At 38.9% G+C, this 20,818-nt stretch overlaps 1 protein-coding gene across 18 annotated transcripts in view; it reads right to left on the bottom strand.

Annotated features, from left to right (window-relative positions):
• Positions 1-20,818, bottom strand: part of LOC129633625 (uncharacterized) — a 176,388-nt gene that overhangs the window by 29,348 nt on the left and 126,222 nt on the right. For 3 of the 18 annotated variants that reach the window (XR_008705131.1, XR_008705141.1, XR_008705142.1), the window contains one exon: positions 19,964-20,605. The exons of 13 other annotated variants lie outside the window; for them this stretch is intronic. The gene's annotated coding sequence lies outside the window, so the exon portion shown is untranslated. Of the gene's footprint in view, positions 1-7,547; positions 7,684-19,963; positions 20,606-20,818 lie in introns of those variants that run through there. 2 more of the 18 variants (XR_008705119.1, XR_008705130.1) reach the window with 2 other exon arrangements.

The raw sequence follows: 20,818 nt of genomic DNA, 5'->3' as shown, positions 1-20,818 counted from the left end.
GCACAATTGCACTCATCTCACACGCTAGTAAAGTAATGCTCAAAATTCTCCAAGCCAGGCTTCAGCAATACGTGAACCGTGAACTTCCTGATGTTCAAGCTGGTTTTAGAAAAGGCAGAGGAACCAGAGATCAAATTGCCAACATCTGCTGGATCATTGAAAAAGCAAGAGAGTTCCAGAAAAACATCTATTTCTGCTTTATTGACTATGCCAAAGCTTTGACTGTGTGGATCACAATCAACTGTGGAAAATTCTGAAAGAGATGGGAATACCAGACCACCTGACCTGCCTCTTGAGAAACCTATATGCAGGTCAGGAAGCAACAGTTAGAACTGGACATGGAACAACAGACTGGTTCCAAATAGGAAAAGGGGTACGTCAAGGCTGTATATTGTCACACTGCTTATTTAACTTATATGCAGAGTACATCATGAGAAACGCTGGGCTGGAAGAAGCACAAGCTGGAATCAAGATTGCCGGGAGAAATATCAATAACCTCAGATATGCAGATGACACCACCCTTATGGCAGAAACTGAAGAGGAACTAAAGAACCTCTCAACGAAAGTGAAAGAGGAGAGTGAAAAAGTTGGCTTAAAGCTCAACATTGAGAAAACAAAGATCATGGCATCTGGTCCCATCACTTCATGGGAAATAGATGGGGAAACAGTGGAAACATTGTCAGACTTTATTTTTTGGGGCTCCAAAATCACTGCAGATGGTGACTGCAGCCATGAAATTAAAAGACGCTTACTTCTTGGAAGGAAAGTTATGACCAACCTTGATAGCATATTGAAAAGCAGCGACATTACTTTGCCAACAAAGGTCCGTCTAGTCAAGGCTATGGTTTTTCCAGTGGTCATGTATGGATGTGAGAGTTGGACTGTGAAGAAAGCTGAGTGCCGAAGAATTGATGCTTTTGAACTGTGGTGTTGGAGAAGACTCTTGACAGTCCCTTGGACTGCAAGGAGATCCAACCAGTCCATTCTAAAGGAGATCAGTCCTGGGATTTCTTTGGAGGGAATGATGCTAAAGCTGAAACTCCAATGCTTTGGCCACCTCATGCAAAGAGTTGACTCATTGGAAAAGACTCTGATGCTGGGAGGGACTGGGGGCAGGAGGAAAAGGGGACGACAGAAGATAAGATGGCTGGATCACATCACCGACTCAATGGACGTGAGTTTGAGTGAACTCCGGGAGTTTGTGATGGACAGGGAGGCCTGGCATGCTGAGATTCATGGGGTCGCAAAGAGTCAGACACAACTGAGCGACTGAACTGAACCTTGTGTAATAAGAAAAGCCATAGTATTATTACACTTCACAAACAAACAAACAAAATACAAACAAATTCATAGAAAAAGGGATAAGATTTGTGGTTCAGTTAGGTTCAGTTGTTCAGTCGTGTCTGACTCTTTGCGACCCCATGGACTGTAGCATGCCATGCTTCTCTGTCCATCACCAAGTCCTGGAGTTTACTGAAACTCATGTCCAGTGAGTTGGTGATGCCATCCAACTATCTCATCCTCTGTCATCCCCTTCTCCTCCTGCCTTTGATCTTTCCCAGCATCAGGGTCTGTTCCAAGGAGTCAGTTCTTCACATCAGATGGCCAAAGTATTGGAGTTTAAGCTTCAGTATCAGTCCTTCCAATGAATATTCAGGACTGATTTGCTTTAGGATGGACTGGATGGATCTCCTTGCTGTCTAACGGACTCTCAAGAGTTTCTCCAACACCACAGTTGAAAAACACAAATTCTTTGGCCCTCAACTTTCTTTATATTCCAACTCTCACATTCATACATGACTACTGGAAAAACGATAGCTTTGACTAGAGCAGAGGTCGAAACTAGGGTAAAGGGAACTGGATGAAGGCAGTCAAAATGTATTGTAAACTTTCACATATAAGGATGTAATATACAACATGATAAATATAGTTTATATTTATAAACATTTAGGCACTGATGTATGTTATAAGGAAGAAAAGACCCATGGAAAATGTGAGACATTTATAAGGGAAATTGGGTAGGCTCGGTTTTAAACTGAGTATTAAGAGTGTATAAAAATGCCACTCTGGTTCATAACTTTTTAAGTTGTACAAAATGAATAAAAGAGTGTTTCTAAACTATCTAGGTTTTGAAATTCAAAAATAGCAAATTTAACAAATCTCTAGGAATAAGTTCACCTGAGCTAATTTGGCCTCACACAGAACCCAATGGGGAACTTCTACTGTCTCTAGCACTGTACTTACGGTAAAAGAGGCTAAGGAAGTGTAAGTGAACTTCATTCAGATAATAGTCTTTCTATGCACTGACCAGAATAAAGCCCGATTGAATAGTAGCCTCCATCTTAAATATCATCATACTTGCCTGAAAATGGAGAATATGGTCTTGAACTAGAAATTATTGTGGTAGAAATGTCTACAAGTTACAACAAGAAGACAGCTGATGCTAATTCTCGTGAAGTTATTTACTCTAAAGTCCTATGAACGGGCTCCACCTGTAGTCGATCCTTTTGTTTTTAAATATACCTTAGAGGATTTTGTACAAAGAAAGATATCAGATAAAGTGAATATATAGATGATAGAATGAGTAATTATATGTAATTCTAAGGAAAACTATTGAGTAATTATATGTAATTCTAAGGAAAACAATCAATACCTAGAGTACAGTAAAAATACACTCAAACCAGAAATAAAAAAGACAGCAACCTCATTGTAAAAAGGGTCAACAGACATATACAGAAAAGTAAAAATGAAAGTTCAATGAGCACATGAAGAGATGCATAAACACACATTGCTGCTGCTAAGTTGCTTCAGTCGTGTCCGACTCTGTGCAACCCCATAGACGGAAGCCCACCAGGCTCCCCTGTCCCTGGGATTCTCCAGGCAAGAACACTGGAGTGGGTTGCCATTTCCTTCTCCAGTGCATGAAAGTGAAAAGTGAAAGGGAAGTCACTCAGTCGTGTCCGACTCTTAGCGACCCCATGGGCTACAGCCTACCAGGCTCCTCCATCCATGGGATTTTCCAGGCAAGAGTACTGGAGTGGGGTGCCATTGCCTTCTCCAAAACACACATTAATAATGCAAATTAAAATGATATGATTTTATACCTAGTATGAGGAAAAATCTGAAAGATGGGTGTCAAATATCAAGAAATATTTACCAGCCACTAGAGAATGATGTCACTCCGCTCCAGTACTCTTGCCTGGAAAATCCCACAGACAGAGGAGCCTGGTAGGCTGCAGTCCATGGGGTCGCAAAGAGCTGGACACGACTGAGTGACTTCACTTTCACTTTTCACTTTCATTCACTGGAGAAGGAAATGCAACCCACTCCAGTGTTCTTGCCTGGAGAATCCCAGGGATGGGGGAGCCTGGTGGGCTGTCATCTCTGGGGTCGCACAGAGTCGGACACAACTGAAGCGACTTAGCAGCAGCAGTAACAGAGAATGATGTAGCCATTGGGGGAGTACTTTGTTGCTCACTAGTGAAACCAAGTATGTACACCCTACCCATGACTAGTGTGGACTCAATGATATCCAGAATATAAATAATATTATGCTATTTATTGTCTTATATTGTCACCCTGCTTGTTTAACTTATATGCAGAGTACATCATGAGAAATGCTTGGCTGGAAGAAGCACAAGCTGGAATCAAGATTGCTGGGAGAAATATCAATAACCTCAGATATGCAGAAGACAACACCCTTATGGAAGAAACTGAAGAGGAACTAAAAAGCCTCTTGATGAAGGTGAAAGAGGAGAGTGAAAAAGTTGGCTTAAAGCTCAACATTCAGAAAATGAAGATCATGGCATCTGGTCCCATCACTTCATGGCAAATAGATGGGGAAACAGTGGAAAGAGTGTCAGACTTTATTTTTCTGGGCTCCAAAATCACTGCAGATGGTGACTGCAGCCATGAAATTAAAAGACACTTACTCCTTGGAAGGAAAGTTATGACCAACCTAGATAGCATACTCAAAAGCAGAGACATTACTTTGCCAACAAAGGTCCATCTAGTCAAGGCTATGGTTTTTCCTGTGGTCATGTATGGATGTGAGAGTTGGACTGTGAAGAAAGCTGAGCACTGAAGAATTGATGTTTTTGAACTGTGGTATTGGAGAAGACTCTTGAGAGTCCCCTGGACTGCAAGGAGATCCAATCAGTCCATTCTGAAGGTGATCAGCCCTGGGATTTCTTTGGAGGGACTGATGCTAAAGCTGAAACTCCAGTACTTTGGCCACCTCATGCGAAGAGTTGACTCATTGGAAAAGACTCTGATGCTGGGAGGGATTGGGGGCAAGATGAGAAGGGGACAACAGAGGATGAGATGGCTGGATGGCGTCACTGAGTCGATGGACGTGAGTCTAAGTGAAATCCGGGAGTTGGTAATGGACAGGGAGGCCTGGCGTGCTGCGATTCATGGGGTCGCAAAGAGTCAGACATGACTGAGTGACTGAACTGAACTGAACTGAACTGATGCTATTTGGGTTTTATTTTCTATATTTAACATTTTTACTTTTATTATTATGTGGTTTTTTTTTAACCACTCTTGAAGGTAAAGAGGGCAAGCTTTGTCTTGAGAATATTTTGATTTCTGTCTTGTCTTCTCACCTTTTTATCTTACTTGCTTTCTCATATGCTAGATACATAGGCATAGTTCCTAAACACATCTTTTTTAAAACATACTTCCTCACCAGGACCTTTGTTTTTTATGTCCTACAAGTAGAGATGCTCACCTGATGTGGATCACTGCTCCAATATGACCACTAGTCCACATATTTGCCTCCATATCAGTAAGTACTGACCTGTACCTAGTCTTTTTTCATATGCAATTACAATATTCATTAGCGACACACAAGCAGAAAGGCTGTACCTAAGTGTATACATATGAGAATTTAGACTAAAGATGTCTCGGTGAAATCATCAGGTGAGAAGAGGAGCCATGTGCTCTAAAATAAGGCATGGCAGGTAGCTGAGGTGAGATCATTTAGGACCATGTATATACTGTGAAGTACAATGAACACTGGAATGAACAATGGTGGTCCCCAGTTTTGTGAACACTGAATATTTAAAATGTTGGTTGCTGTTTATTAAAAAGTACAAAATTACAAATTCACATGTTAAAGTGCCCATTTAGAATTAGAAAAAAAATCACTACAAATTAGAATTTAAGGGAAAAGTCTCTAAATTATCACAAATTTGAAAATATCTGGAAAGAGAACAAAGTTTGTAGTAATTACAAACTACTCAGTGTTTGTAGTAATTGACATGCCACTCAAACACGTTCTTTTCCAAAATGTTTGGATGTTTTACCTTTGATCGCTTCTTCCTATATTCTCATTAGGAGACAACTTCTGGTTGGACCATGCATCAAAGAGAACCAAATATTCTGCTTATAATTTTTAACATCTAATTATTCAAGGAATTTTCTGAAGACTGGCTCCTGGCTTTGTTGATTTCAGGAGCTTTTTTTCTGACATATTTTGGGAGTGGTTATCACAGAACTCTTATATTTCAATAAGGTATGTCTTGTTATGATATCTAACATATTGGCACAAAGGGAGATAGAAGATGGAAGTCATTCCTATATCTGAATGACTTACAAAGACAACTATGAAACATATAAATATATCTCACTATGGCCAAACTCAAAACCCTCTTATTCATATTCAAAGAAATGTCAGAGGCTATGCCATTGCCAGTCAAAAGAAAGGGATTTGTAAACGTGAGCTATTTAGAGTATAAAAAGACAGAAGTTTCAAACTTTTGCAATAAAAATCTTACTTTCCACAACTGTACAAAATACACAAAAATGTGAATACATTGCTAACACTTCTTAGAGTGTAACTGAAGCATCCTAAAGCTTAAGTATTATTAGTTTCACATTTTTTTTTATTAAATACAAAATATACCTTCTCTTGACTAAATACAAAATATAAGATACTTAGTGCTACCTTGGGAGTGAAGAAGCAATGACTCTGATAATGAAAATTTTAATTGGAAGAATCTTTTGTGCATACTTTTGACAGCATTAAGGTTATTGGTGTGTTTAATGATTGCAACATCTGTGGAAACTTAAGGATAGAAACTGTTTTGTATTACAGAAGTAAAGGCAGTTGGTAAAAGTAAGCAATCAGATGCAGAGGGGAAAATTACTTTGAAGATGTCATTTTGTTTTGACTTGGTGTTTTGAATGAGACTGAATTGAGCATATATAATTGCCAATGGAAGGAAACTAGGATTATGTAGAAGTTTAAAGATAAAAATACTGAAAAGTGAAAAAAATGAAAGAGAAATGATCAGCTTCAAGAAAAGAAACAATCCCACCATAGTCGAAAAGAATGGAAAAAGATGAGACTGATGCAAAGAGGATAATTCATTATATCTGTCTATGTTATAAACTGTTTTACAGTAGGAAAGTACTACCTCTACTATCATAAGCTACAGAAGCTTTCAAAAGATAACTATAGAGAACTAGAACAGTAAATGATGCCTCATTTACTAGTCAATGATTTTAAAACTATTTAAGAAACAGGTAAGTGCTCAATTAATCTCAAATACAATGTGACAATTTAAAAACAGATATTATGATAAAGCCCATTGTAAAAATTAAATTTAAGAAAATTTAGATATTTGTAGATTCACTGAGCACCGAAGAATTGATGCTTTTGAACTGTGGTGTTGGAGAAGACTCTTGAGAGTCCCTTTGACTGCAAGGAGATCCAACCAGTCCATTCTGAAGGAGATCAGCCCTGGGATTTCTTTGGAAGGAATGATGCTAAAGCTGAAACTCCAGTACTTTGGCCACCTCATGTGAAGAGTTGACTCATTGGAAAAGACTCTGATGCTGGGAGGGATTGGGGGCAAGAGGAGAAGGGGACAACAGAGAATGAGATGGCTGGATGGCATCACTGTCTCGATGGACGTGAGTCTCATTGAACTCCAGGAGTTGGTGATGGACAGGGAGGCCTGGCGTGCTGCGATTCATGGGGTCGCAAAGAGTTGGACACGACTGAGCAACTGATCTGATCTGATGTGATCTGATGCAGTTGCAAAAAGAAAAATAATAGAGATGTCCCATGGCCCATTACAAAGTCTCCCTAATAGTAACATCTTGCGAAACAATAGTATAATATCTCAACCAGGATATTGACAGTCTAAATACAGAACAATTCCATCAAAACAAGGATCCCTTCATGTTGCTATTTTATAACCAAACTAACATTTCTTCTCCTCAACTCTCTCCCCAACCCAATTCCAGTCTCTGATCCCTGCAATGATTTTGTGTTTTTCATTTATATAAATTTGTCATTTTAATAATACTATATGAATGGCATGTAACCTTTTGTTATTTGCTATTTGTTCTCAGCAAATTCTTTGGAGATTACTTTATGGTGTTTATCATGAATGTGTATCAGTAGTTTGTTCCTGTACTGCAGAGTACTATTCCAATATATGCATATCTAACAGTTTAAACATTCACTCATTGAAAGTCACTTGGGATGTTTTTGATTTGCAATTATTAGGAATAAAACGTCTACAGACATTTTTATCAAGGTTTTTGTTTAATCATGTGCTTTCATATGCATTGTAAAGAACACCTCCAGATTTAAGAAGAAAAGAGAGAAAGAGTCAATATTTTCTCATCACTCTGATCTCATTCTTGGTCCTCAAATCTTTCAGTCTCCTGACAAAAGAAAACAAAGTAAAAAAAAAAAAAAAAAGTAAAACAGTGAAACAAAAAGGAAAGAAAAATCACTAGGAAATATTTGTGTCAGAAACAATCATCATATTTTACATTAAAAAATAGATAAACATTTAAATTTTAGAGGAAATAATTTGAATATTTTTGCTATTAGGATCTAATGATAATTAAGAAAAAATTTGATGGAAAAGAGAGTTTAAGATCTTATTGTTGAAGTAAAAGTACACAGATTTTGAAAAATCTACATAGAATAAGTTTAAAAAGAATAGATAATCATGTGCTCTGCATGCTTAGTTGCTCAGTCATGTCTGACTTTGTGATCCCATGGACTGTAGCCTGCCTACTCTGTCCATGGGGATTTTCCGGGCAAGAATACTGGAGTGGTTGCCATTCCACACATTTATCCATTTACTTTCTATTTATTCAACAATTATTACTGAGCCTTTAGTATAGATTAATCAATAAGGTGATACAAACTTTTGGTTTCAGTCCTTGTATTTAAGCAGCTTGGAAATAGTTATTTCCATATTACGGTGCTGCAGCCCATGTGGTGGCAAAGACTCAGACACAACTGAATGACTGAACTGATATTACAGTTAGGAAAAAAACTAAAAATAACATGAAATCCATGACTTTTTTTTTTTTACAACTGAGATCATGGGCACACTGCAGTCCTGAAGTCTGGAAGGATATAGGCAGAGAACTACCACCAAGATCAGTTTTTTGGGAGTAGAAGCAGCCAGTACCATTAACTCATTGGAAAACTTAAATAATATCCTGGGTTGAATTGGGTCTCCTCAAAAGATATATTCAAGAACTAGCCCCTGTTCCCTGTGGCCTTATTTGGAAATAGAGCCTATAGATATAATCCAGCTATGATGAGGTCATACTGGGAGAGAGTAGGCCCTAAATTTAATGACTGATGTCCTCATAGGGAGAGACACAGAAGAGGCAGAGGAAAGAAGGCCATGTCAAGACAGAGGCAGAGATGGGAGCAATGTGGCTCTAAGCCAAAAACTGTCACGAATGGGAGTCGGCCATCAGAATCTAGGAGAGATTGTCCCTCAGCGCTTCCAAAAGGAACCAACAAGCTGGTATCTTATTTTAGACCTTAGCCTCCTGGATTGAAAGATAATCAATTTCTATTATTTTAGGTCACCAAATATGTGGTGATTTTTTATGGCTTCCCTAGAAAATGGCTACAAATGGGTAACTAACAAATTCCTGGAGATAGAATGTGAGTTAGTGTGCTAAGTGAGAAACTCTTGGTGACCACAGCCTTGGTGTGGCCCTACACATTTTTGTGATCTCTACCAGGTTCCTATGGTGAAGAATCAACCAAAATATATCTGGCAGGGCAAATGAAAAATTATCATTATGAAACACTACCAGAGCCTGCTCCATGAAAATGGCCTTCCTAGAAAAGGAAAATACTTTATCAAAGCCATATGTGTTGTTGGGGAAGGAAAGTTTCCTATTTTAATGCCCTCCAGGTTTTTTATTTAACCTAAGGATGGAGCAGGGAACAGAAGTGGAACACGAAAAGACTGGGGCTAAATTTTCCGATTCAAGAATGCACCTCTGTGCCTCACACCTTCTTGTGGAGGCTTTAGTGTAATAGTGGATTATAGCTGAAACAGATGCAAGGCTTAGATTGCTTTTAAAGAGTTTACAGAAAAAGTCAAATCAATAGGGTATACAAAAACAAGGATCCAGAGGAATTTAAAATATCTGGCACCTACATCTACAGGACACAATAAACACAGCCCAACCTTTAACCAAATTTGGTGCAAATTTTCACATCAAAGGTCTATTTGTACTTGTTCTAAGTTGCTTCAGTCATGTCTGACTCTTTGTGACCATACTGACTGTAGCCCACCAGGCTCCTCGATCCATGCGATTCTCCAGGCAAGCATACTAGCGTAGGTTGCCATGCCCTTTTCCAGGGGATCTTCCCAGCCCAGAGGTCGAACATGCATCTCTTGTGTCTCCTGCATCATCAGGGAGGTCTTACCACTAGCCACGAGGGAAATCCTCAGTTCCTATTACCCATTATACCATATCCAATTTTGAGAAACAAAAATATGCTACATCACTCATTATCAGAGAAATGCAAATCAAAACCACTATGAGGTACCATTTCACACCAGTCAGAATGGCTGCGATCCAAAAGTCTACAAGTAATAAATGCTGGAGAGGGTGTGGAGAAAAGGGAACCCTCTTACACTGTTGGTGGGAATGCAAACTAGTACAGCCACTATGGAGAACAGTGTGGAGATTCCTTTAAAAACTGGAAATAGAACTGCCTTATGATCCAGCAATCCCACTGCTGGGCATACACACTGAGGAAACCAGAAGGGAAAGAGACATGTGTACCCCAATGTTTATCGCAGCACTGTTTATAATAGCCAGGACATGGAAGCAACCTAGATGTCCATCAGCAGATGAATGGATAAGAAAGCCGTGGTACATATACACAATGGAGTATTATTCAGCCATTAAAAAGAATACATTCAAATCAGTTCTAATGAGGTGGATGAAACTGGAGCCTATTATACAGAGTGAAGTAAGCCAGAAAGAAAAACACCAATACAGCATACTAATGCATATATATGGAATTTAGAAAGATGGTAACAATAACCCTGTGTACGAGACAGCAAAAGAGACACTGATGTATAGAACAGTCTTATGGACTCTGTGAGAGAGGGAGAGGGTGGGAAGATTTGGGAGAATGGCATTGAAACATGTAAAATATCATGTATGAAACGAGTTGCCAGTCCAGGTTCGATGCACGATACTGGATGCTTGGGGCTGGTGCACTGGGATGACCCAGAGGGATGGAATGGGGAGGGAGGAGGGAGAAGGGTTCAGGATGGGGACCACATGTATACCTGTGGCGGATTCATTTTGATATTTGGCAAAAATACAGTTATGTAAAGTTTAAAAATAAAATAAAATTAAAAAAAAATATATGCTACAGACAAGGTGAAAGTCAATCTAAAGAGACAACCAAGCATCATGCTCAGATATAATATTGATTTTAGAGTTATCAGACCCAGAAGGTAAAATAGCTGTGGTTAACATGTTAGGGGCTCTGACTGAACAAGTAGACAACATGCAAAGGCATTTGGATAATATAAGCATGCAAATAAAAACACTAAATTAAAAACTCATGGAAATGCTACAATTAAAAAAAATGGAAATAAAGAATGTGTTTGATGGGCTCATCAGTAGATTATCAAGGGAAGAATCAAATGGGAATGAAGATATGTCAGTAAGAACTTCCCAAACTGAAAAGTAAAAGGGGTATTCCTTTTTTTTTTTTTTTTTTTTGTTATAGAGACAAGATGGTAAAGTAAAGAGTAAAAGGATATGTGCTCAATTGCTCAGTCGTGTCTTTTGCAGTCCCATGGACTGTAACCCACCAGGCTCCTCTGTCCATGGAATTCCCCAGGCGGAAATACTGGAGTGGGTTGCCATTCCCTTCTCCAGGGGATCTCCCTGACCCAGGGATCCAGCCCATGTCTCCCATGTCTCCTGCATTGGCAGGTGGGTTCTTTACCACTAATGTTACCTGGTAAGCCCACAAGGAGGTGAGCTCACCTCTTCTAATGAAAACACTATAATCACAACTAACTGCTGAGTAACAATGGAAATAAAAACAAGAAGACCAGAAACTATAAAACTCTTAGAGGAAAACATATGCAGAACACTGACATAAATCACAGCAAGATCCTCTATGACCCACCCCCTAGAGTAATGGAAATAAAAACAAAAATAAACAAATGGGACCTAATTGAACTTAAAAACTTTTGCACAATGAAGGAAACTATACGCAACGTGAAAAAGTAGCCTTCAGAATGGGAGAAAATAATAGCAAATGAAACAACGGACAAAGAATTAATCTCCAAAATATACAAGCAGCACATGCAGCTCAATACCAGAAAAATAAACAACCCAATCAAAAAGTGGGCCTAAGAACTAAACAGACATTTCTCCAAAGAAGACATACAGAGGGCTAATAAACACATGAAAAGATGCTCAACATCACTATTAGAAAAATGCAATTCAAAACCAACATGAGGTACCATCTCACACCAGTCAGACTGGCTGCCATCAAAAAATCTACCAACAATAAATGCTGGAGAAGTTCTAAATGAGGTGGATGAAACTGGAGCCTATTATAGTGAAGTCAGAAAAAGAAACACCAATACGGTATATTAACACATACATATGGAATTTAGAAAGATGGTAGTGACTACCCTATATCCAAGACAGTAAAAGAGACACAGATGTAAAGGACAGATTTTTGTACTACGTGGGAGAAGGCAAGGGTGGGATGATTTGAGAGCATAACATTGAAACACATATATTACCATATGTGAAACAGATGACCAGTGCAAGTTCAGTGCATGAAGCCTGCAGGACACTCAAAGCTGGTGCTCTGGGACAACCCAGAGAGATGGGGTGTGGACGGAGGTGGGAGGGGGCTTCAGGATAGAGGACACATGTACACCCATGACTGATTCATGTTGATGTAAGGCAAAGCCACCACAATAATGTAAAGTAATTAGCTTCTAATTAAAATAAATATATTAAAAAATAAAAGAAACAAATGGGACCTAGTTAAATTCAAAAGCTTTTGCACAGCAAAGGAATCCATAAATTAAGTGAAAAGACAACCCACAGAGTGGGAAAAAATATTGCAAACAATGCGATAAACAAAGGATTAATATCCAAAATTGTAAACAGCTCATGTAGCCCAACATCAATAAAACAAACAACCTATTCAAAAAATCAGATCAGATCAGATCAGTCGCTCAGTCATGTCCGACTCTTTGCGACCCCATGAATCGCAGCACGCCAGGCCTCCCTGTCCATCACAAACTCCTGGAGTTCACTCAGACTCATGTCCATCGAGTCAGTGATGCCATCCAGCCATCTCATCCTCTGTCATCCCCTTCTCCTCCTGCCCCCAATCCCTCCCAGCATCAGAGTCTTTTCCAATGAGTCAACTCTTCACATGAGGTGGCCAAAGTACTGGAGTTTCAGCTTCAGCATCATTCCTTCCAAAGAAATCCCAGGGCTGATCTCCTTCAGAATGGACTGGTTGGATCTCCTTGCAGTCCAAGGGACTCTCAAGAGTCTTCTCCAACACCACACTTCAAAAGCATCAATTCTTCGCTGCTCAGCCTTCTTCACAGTCCAACTCTCACATCCATACATGACCACAGGAAAAACCATAGCCTTGACTAGACGAACCTTTGTTGGCAATGTCTCTGCTTTTGAATATGCTATCTAGGTTGGACATAACTTTCCTTCCAAGGAGTAAGCGTCTTTTAATTTCATGGCTGCAGTCACCATCTGCAGTGATTTTGGAGCCCAGAAAAACAAAGTCTGACACTGTTTCCACTGTTTTCCCATCTATTTCCCATGAAGTGGTGGGACTGGATGCCATGATCTTCATTTTCTGAATGTTGAGCTTTAAGCCAACTTTTTCACTCTTCACTTTCACTTTAAACAAGAGGCTTTTGAGTTCCTCTTCACTTTCTGCCATAAGGGTGGTGTCATCTGCATATCTGAGGTTATTGATATTTCTCCCGGCAATCTTGATTCCAGCTTGTGCTTCTTCCAGTCCAGCATTTCTCATGATGTACTCTGTATATAAGTTAAATAAACAGGGTGACAATATACAGCCTTGACGAACTCCTTTTCCTATTTGGAACCAGTCTGTTGTTCCATGTCCAGTTTTAACTGTTGCTTCCTGACCTGCATACAAATTTCTCAAGAGGCAGGTCAGGTGGTCTGGTATTCCCATCTCTTTCAGAATTTTCCACAGTTTATTGTGATCCATACAGTCAAAGGCTTTGGCATAGTCAATAAAGCAGAAATAGATGTTTTTCTGGAACTCTCTTGCTTTTTGTATGATCCAGCGGATGTTGGCAATTTGATCTCTGGTTCCTCTGCCTTTTCTAAAACCAGCTTGAACATCAGGAAGTTCACGGTTCACATATTGCTGAAGCCTGGCTTGGAGAATTTTGAGCATTACTTTACTAGCGTGTGAGATGAGTGCAATTGTGCGGTAGTTTGAGCATTCTTTGGCATTGCCTTTCTTTGGGATTGGAATGAAAACTGACCTTTTCCAGTCCTGTGGCCACTGCTGAGTTTTCCAAATTTGCTGGCATACTGAGTGTAGCACTTTCATAGCAAATAAGAAGATCTAAACAGATATTCCCCTTCACGGATCACTGCCTTGTGGTAAAGGGGCTTGTGTAACTCAATGAAGCTATGAGCCATGCCGTGTAGGGCCACCCAAGGAGTGTGAGGTTAAGTGGGCCTTAGGAAGCACTGCTGACACGAAAGCTAGTGGAGGTGATGGGATTCCACAGGGCTATTTAAAATCCTAAAAGATGGTGCTATTAAAGTGCTGCACTCAGTATACAGCAAATTTGGAAAACAGTGGCCACAGGATGAGAAAAAGTCAGTCTTCATCCCAACTTCAAAGAAGGGCAGTACTAAAGAATGTTCAAGCCACTGGACAGTTGCACTCATCTCCCATGCTAGTAAGGTTATACTCAAAATCCTCCAAGATAGGCTTCAGCATTATGTCAACCAAGAACTTCCAGATGTTCCAACTGCGTTTAGAAAAAGCAGAAGAACCAGAGTTCAGATTGTAAACATTCTCTGGATCACAGAGAAAGCAAGGGGATTCCAGAAAACCATCTACCTCTGTTTCATCGACTATGCCAAAACCTTTGACTGTGTGGATCATAATAAACTGTGAAGTGAAGTGAAAGTCACTCAGTCATATCTGACTTTTTGCGACCCCATGGACTATACAGTCCATGGAATTCTCCAGGCCAGAATACTGGCGTGGGTAGCGTTTCCCTTCTCCAGGGTATCTTCCCAGCCCAGGGATCGAACCCAGTTCTCCTAAATTGCAGGGGGATTCTTAATGAGCTGAACCACAAGGGAAGCCTGTGGAAAGCTCTTAAAGAGATGGGAATACAAGACCATCTTACCTGTCTTGTAAGAAACCTGTGTGCAGGTCAAGAAGCAACAATTAGAACCCTGTATGGAACTACTGACTCATTCAGGATTGAGAAAGGAGTATGATAAGGCTGTTTATTGTCACCCTGTTTATTTAACTTATACACAGAGCACATCATGTAAAGTGCTGCGCTGAAAAAGTTACAAGCTGGAATCAAGATTGCCAGGAGAAATATCAGCAACCTCAGATAAGCAGATGATATCACTCTAATGGCAGAAAGTGAAGAGGAACTAAAGAGCTTCTGGATGAGAGTGAAGGAAGAGAGTGAAAAAGCCAGCTTAAAACTCAATATTAAAAAAAAAAAAAAAAAAAGTAAGATCATGGCATCTGGCCCCATCATTTCATGGCAAATAGAAGGGCAAAAGGTGGAAGCAGTGATAGAGTTCCTCTTCTTGGGCTCTAAAATCACTGTGGATGGCAACTGCAGTCATGAAATTAGATGATCGCCTCTTGGCAGGAAAGCTATGACAAACCTACACAGTGTGTTAAAAAGCAAAGACATCACTTTGCCAACAAAGGTCCATATAGTCAAAACTATGGTCTTTCCAGTACTCATATATGGATGTGAGAGCTGAATAATAAAGAAGTCAGAGCACCAAAGAATTGCTACTTTCCAACTGTGGTGCTGGAGAAGACTCTTGAGAGTCTCTTGGAAAGTAAGGAGATCAGACCAGTAAATCTTAAAAGAATTCAACCCTGAATACTCTTTGGAAGGACTGATGCTGAAGCTGAAGCTCCAATACTTTGGCCTCCTGATGCAAACAGACAGCTCATTGGAAAAGACCGTGATGCTGGGAAAGACTGAGGGCAGAAGGAGAAGAGGGCTACAGAGGATGATACTGTTGAATGGTACCACCAATTCAATGGACATGAACTGGGGCAAACTCCAGGAGATGATGAGGGGCAGGGAAGCCTGATGTGCTATAGTCCATGTGGTCACAGAGTCGGGCATGACTTGGCAACTAAACAATAACAAAATAGCTATTTCTCCAAAGAGGACAGACAGATGGCCAAGTGAAAGTGAAAGTTGCTCAGTCATGTCCAAATCTTTGTGACCCCATGATCTGTAACCCACTAGGCTCCTCTGTCCTTGGAATTCTCCAGGCAAGAATACTGAACTGGAAAGCCATTTCCTTCTCCAGGGGATCTTTCTGACCCAGGGATCAAACCAGGTCTCCTGCATTGCAGGTGCATGGCCAAGAGGCACATGAAAAGATGCTCAACATCACTAATGAAATATTAAAATAATGCCAAAACTACAATGAAGTTGTACAATGAAAACTACAATGTCAAAACTACAATGAAGTATTACCTACACCAGTCAGAATGGCCATCATCAAAAAATCTAAAATAATAAATGCTGGACAGAGTGTGGATATAAGGGAACCCTCATACACTTTTGATGGGAAGGTAAATTGGTACAGCCACTCTGGAGAACATTATGTAGGTTCCTTAAAAAACTAAAAATAAGAGTTATCATACTATAAAGCAATGTCACTCCTTAGCATGTATTCAGATAAAATCATGGTTTGAAAAGATTTTTCACCCCAATGTTCATCACAGCACTATTTACAATAACAAAGTCATGGAAGCACCCTAAATGTCCATCAACAGATCTATAGATAAAGAAAATATGGTACATATACATAAAGGAATATTACTCAACCATTGAAAGGAATGAAATAATGCATGTTACAGCAACATGAATGGACCTGGAGATTATACTAAGTGAAGTAAGTTAGAGAAAGACAAATATCATATGATATCACTTTTATGTGGAAACTAAAAAGAAATGATACAATGAACTAATTTACAAAACAGAAATAGAGTTACATATGTAGAAAACAAAATTATGGTTACTTGGGGAGAAGGGTGGGAGTTTGGGATTGACATGTACACACTTGTATATTTGACATAGATAACCAATTGTATAGCATAACCCATTATGATTATAATTGATTATGATATATATGATATGTAATTGATAACCCATTATGATATATAATTGATAACCCATTGTATAGCACAGGGGACTCTGTTCAATATTCTATAATTAACTAACTTGGAAAAGGATTTGAAAAAGAATAGATAATACGGGACTACCCTGGTGTTCCAGTGGCTGACTCCACACTCTCAACGCAAGGGTCCCTGGTTCAATCCCTGGTCAGGAAACTAGATTCCATATGCCACAACTAAGGCCCTGCATGCTGCAACTAAGACCAGCATAGCCAAATAAAAATAAAATAAATACATTTAAATAAAGAATAGATATATGTATATTTATAACTGAATCACTTTGCTATATACCTGAAATGAACACAACATTGTCAATCAACGATAGCCCAAAATAAAATAAAAATCTAAAAATAAATAAATATAAACATTAAACAAAAAAAGAAAAGAAAAGAAAAGCAACAGGAGAAAAGGATGGGGAAAACAATCACAACAGATTATCCAGAACTGTATGACAATTTGAAAAATTGTCTATCTTATTGGATAGCAGAAGTAAAATGATATATTGAAACAGAAGAAATAACTGAAGTACTAATCGCAATGAATTTTTCATGTCTTTTCAAAATTAATGACAGATGGTCTGATTGTCAATTTTATATATCACTTTTGCTGGGCCATAATAGTCCAGATATTTGATCAAATATTATACTGGATGTTTCTATGTGTTTTTTTGTGCTTTAGATTGACATTTAAATGCAAGCCCTTTGAGTAAAGCTAATTACTCTCCATATATGAATGGGATTAGTCCAAAGAGTTGAAGACCTTAAACAAACAAAAACTGACCTACTCTGAACAAGAAAGAATCCTGATAGTAGATTGACTCTGTATTCAATATCCAGTCTGCCTCCCAATCCTGCAGATTTTGGACAAACCCACCACAGGCATGTGAGCCAATGCCTTAAAATAAACATTTCTCACTCTCTTTCTCCTGTCTCGCTCTTCCTCTCTTTCTCAGACACACATGTGTGCCTGTGTTCATGTGCATACACACATGTACATACATACACACACATATTGATTCTGTTTCACTGGAGAACCTTGAATAATAAAGATACCAAAACACAGATCTAGGATTCTCAGCTAGCAAACAAGAAGCATAAATATCAAAAAGACTACACCTAGGCACATCACATTCAAATTGCAAAAAAAAAAAAAACCACAGAGAAAATCTTGGCAGCAGCCAGAAAGGGAAAAAATAGAAGCACCTTAGTAAAGGAGGAACATGATAATAATTACAATGTAAATAAGAATAGAGTGAAATATTTATACTGTTAACAACAATTTAAAAAACACCATGAAAATTTTACTCCAAAAATGAAGAATAAGGGAAAACTTTTACAAATAGAAATGGAGAGGATTCATTACCAGGAGCTCTGCTCTGCAAAAAATGTTAAAGGAAGTTCTTCATGGAGAAAGAAAATGATATAGGTCAGAAACTCAGATCCACATAAGGAAAGGAATAGTGTCAAAGAAGATAAAAACAATAATCAAATAAAATATTTTATTTTCCTATTCTTAACTAATCTAACAGAAAACTGCTCAAAATAATAACAGCAATTGCCGGGAGCCGGCGAGAGACATTCCACTCGTGACAAAGGTCATGAGGAAGGAGGCTCAGCATACGCAAAGGCGGGATCGAGCCTCAGGAGTGCCCCCGGATATTCTCGAGCATCTACCCCCAAAAACCAGAGTCTGCCTACTTTATTGCTTTGTGCTCTCACCTCTGACTTTACTGGGGGCTGTCCCCCACCACCATCTCACTCTCTGTCAAAGCGTTAACTTACAGCTCCAATTAATAAAGTTCCTGGGCAATTAGGAGTGTTTAAATCCAAACCCCTCAGATGGCTCTCTAACTCGCCTGACAAGTTTACCCGGACACCTACAGCTATGCATACGATTGTTTACAGTCTCCCAGCCTCTAGAGGCACGGGAAGCTTAAGATATTCAAATAGCTTAGAGCCTCTCAGAGAGTTAGAAACTGACAGAATAAAACTAGTAAAAGATTTCATTGATGAGCCAATGCTTGCTGCCAAGTTTCCACATCCCCTGTATTGTATCCTTGAATGTGTATTAATATAGTTGCTATGTAGAAAAAATAAGTAGTGGCCTTGGTGTTAGTAACTTTAGACCCTTAAGGTAATAAATTCTTTCCTTTGTAAACCCATTACACATCCACCTATAGGAATGTAATTTTATCTTTGAAAGATGGCGCCAAACCTTAAAATAATTACTCTTAGAGAAAATAAGTCTTTGTTGATAAGTCCTTGTCAAGAGTCATAAAATGTTAATAGGCCTTCTGGCCAGAAGATGATGTAAATCACCTAAACCATTTGTATACGATAAATTTGCAGGATAGAAACCCTGGTTTTTGATAAGCATCAAAGACTGCTGACTTTGGATTCCCTATTATCCTCTATGTGTAACTTAGGGTATAAAAGCCCCTGTTGATAATAAAGCTATGGGCCTTGCTCACCAACGCTTGGTCTCCCCATGTCATTCTTCCCTTTAACTTCCAGCTGAGTGTCCATCTAGAGCGCGGATATCCTCTGCGACCATTTATTTGCCTGGGCTTCTAAGACCCACTCGAGAAGGTGTCTAAGGTGGGGCACCTTCCGCTATTCGAGAGGGCGCCTGCGGCCTCCGTGGTCAGAGCTAACCTGGTGTCACGGGTTATATTGATTTTCCGCGTAAACCAAGCCACTCAGCTTCTTTTCTCCGCTGAATTTTCCTACTGAGCTATCCTCTTTTTATTACTCTTTATTATCTCTAATTAACATATAAATAGTCGCCTAGGCCGTCTCTCCTTTGAATACCCTGGATCAGCCGGGGCTGGACCTTGGCAAGCAATGTATTGGGTGATTACAGAATATGGAAAAGTAAAATAAATGACACCCACATAATAAGGGATGGGAAGGAAGAATTGGGACTAATTTGCTATCAGATGCTTGCGCTCCTGTAAAGTTGTACAGTGCTCTTTGAGTATGGACTTAAATTAGTTGTGAATGAATACTGCAAATGTTTAGTGAAGCACTAAAAAATCTTTAAAAGAGGTATAATCAATACCCTAAGAGAGGAGATAAAATGAAATTATATAAATGTTCTATGAAAACCAGTGAAGCCTGTAAAACAAAGGAAAAAATAAACAATTTAAATGAATAGAAAACAGTTAGAAATATGGTACAGATTAAACAATTTTAGTAATCACTTTAATTGTGAGAGGGGTAAATACACCAAAGGACAGAGACTGTCAGAATATATTTAAAAATACTCCAATATATGTTGTCTATACGAAATCCTCTTTAAAGACTCAGTTTAAAAGTCAAGGCATGAAGAAAGATATACCATGCTAACACTAAGCAGAAGAATTTAAGTAGCACTTATGATTTCAGTTAAACTTCAAAACAAAGAAAATTATTACAGATAAATAAGGAGATTGCATCATAATAAAGGAACTTCCCAGGTGGTGCTAGTGGTAAAGAACCTGCCTGCCAATGCAGGTGACTTGGGTTTGATCCCTGGTTCGAAAAGACCCCCTGAAGGAGGGCATGGCAACCCACTTCAGTATTCTTGTCTGGAGAATCCCATGGACAGAGAGGAGCCTGATGGGGTCACAAAGAGTTTGACATGACTGAAGTGACTTAGCAGGCATAATAATAAAGGGGTCAGTTCTCTAAGAAGACATAATAATCTTTAACATTGAGAGTGGCAAAATATCTGAGGTAAATAAATACAATTTTAAAGTGAAGTAGACAAATCTAGTTGTATAGTTAGAGATTTAAACATTCTTCTTTCAGTAACTGATAGATCAAGCAGGCAATGATCAGTAAGGATATATTTGACCTGAAAAACAGCAATAATCAACTTGATGTAAATGACATTTATGGATGCTTCATCTAACAACTGTGAAATACACATTCTTCTCAAGCTCACATGGAACTACATTACATGATAAACTACATTCTGGTCATAAAATACATCTGAAAAAATTTAAATAATAGAAATTATGCAAAGCATGCACAAATATGAAACCAGAAATTACTAACAAAAAGGTAG

Source organism: Bubalus kerabau, chromosome 19, assembly GCF_029407905.1.
Source record: "Bubalus kerabau isolate K-KA32 ecotype Philippines breed swamp buffalo chromosome 19, PCC_UOA_SB_1v2, whole genome shotgun sequence".
Lineage (NCBI taxonomy): Eukaryota > Metazoa > Chordata > Mammalia > Artiodactyla > Bovidae > Bubalus > Bubalus kerabau.
The sequence above is the reverse complement of the archived record's forward strand: the minus strand, read 5'-3'. Positions and strand labels throughout refer to the sequence as shown.